This window comes from Brassica oleracea, chromosome C3 (assembly GCF_000695525.1).
Source record: "Brassica oleracea var. oleracea cultivar TO1000 chromosome C3, BOL, whole genome shotgun sequence".
Lineage (NCBI taxonomy): Eukaryota > Viridiplantae > Streptophyta > Magnoliopsida > Brassicales > Brassicaceae > Brassica > Brassica oleracea.
In genome coordinates, this window is record NC_027750.1 from 18,821,757 (window position 1) to 18,823,363 (window position 1,607).

Sequence of the window (1,607 nt, forward strand, 5' to 3'; positions counted from 1 at the left end):
AAAAAAAATTAATGTAACATACCACAAAGTTCCGTCCGGTCGGTCGGGGTCGATGACTGGTAAACCTTCTCTGTCTGGCAGACGAAGAATATCCTCGACAGTGTACTGCATGTAAGGAGCACTCGGAGGCACCATCAAATCATGATGAACATCGACGGGCATCGGTGGAGCCATCGGAGGAGGCACATGAGGAACCGATGGTGCACTAGAAGAAGGCGACCGAGAGACTCTCTGAGAAGGCTGAGTCTCGGGGATAGTCTCCGGACCCGAAGAACCAAGAGCTGAAGAAGAACCGGGAGCTGAAGAAGACGACGGGTCTAAGCGACTACCAGGCTCACCAAACATCTGTCTGTAATGGGGAGTAAGCCTGTTCCTTCGAATCGTCCGGAAAAAAAAATTTAATTTTAAAATTAACATCAACAGTATAATTCCCTACATTATCCACCTAATCAACACTAATTAACATAAAACCCATAAACCTATCTAAATTCCCTATACTAACCACCTAATCTATCCTAAACTAATCAAATTAAAGAGGAATTGGAGAGACTTACCATTGTTACGAAATAGAAAAGAAGTGGAGAGGAAGTAGAGAGGAAAGAAAGAGTGAGCGCTCGGGAGTATATATAAGATTACTTATCCTCGTTATTTTTTCGTAAAGTTACGAGGAATTACAAAGGCCTGTGTTTAGCTTTACGAGGAATTACAAAGGCCCGTGTTTTATTATACGAGGAAGTAGCGAGGAATTATAAAGGCCCGTGTTTAGGTTTACGAGTTTTTTACGACGATTAAGCTTACGTGGAATTTACGAGTCAACATTTTACGAGGAATTAGCGAGTCCCGCTTTTCTATAAATACCCGCAACTTTCCTTCTCAAACCACACACAAACTCACAAATCACACCCTATCTCAAATCACACAACTCAGTAAAATGCTTTTCAAATTAGAAATATTTGAATAAAAAAGGAAGAGAAGAAAGATATTGGAACACATGTGGGCTAGACTTACGTAAGTCTCGCCACATGTGATTCCAGTATCTTTCTTCTCTTCTCTTCTTTTTTTTTTCTAGCTTTTATTGTACGAGGAATTAGCAAGGGCAGCTTTCTTTTTTTTTGGTTACGAGGTATTTACGCCGATTTGCGCTTACGTGGAATTAACGAGCCCTGCGCTCTTTTTTTTATATTTCGTCGTTATTTCCTCGTTGGCTTACGAGTGCTTTACGATGATTTCTTCTTACGTGGAATTAACGAATCCGCGTTGTTTATTTTTATATTTCGTCGTAATATCCACGTTTATTTACGAGGAATTAATGAGTATTATGTTTAAATCCCTAAAATCCGAAACCTCAAACCCCATCTTCCTTATCTTCCACTTCATATATTCCAAACCCCAAACCCATCTACCCTTTAAACTCAATATATTCTTTCACCTCAATCTATTCTTTCCATTCCAAACCTCATTCCTTAACTTATTATCTCAATATCTTATTTATAAAACAAACTCCCACATTACCTTACACAAAGTCAAATACATCAATCCGATACATCGACATTCTCGTCATCACTAGAAACATCATCATTTTCATTAAACTCGTCTTCAACAGCTTC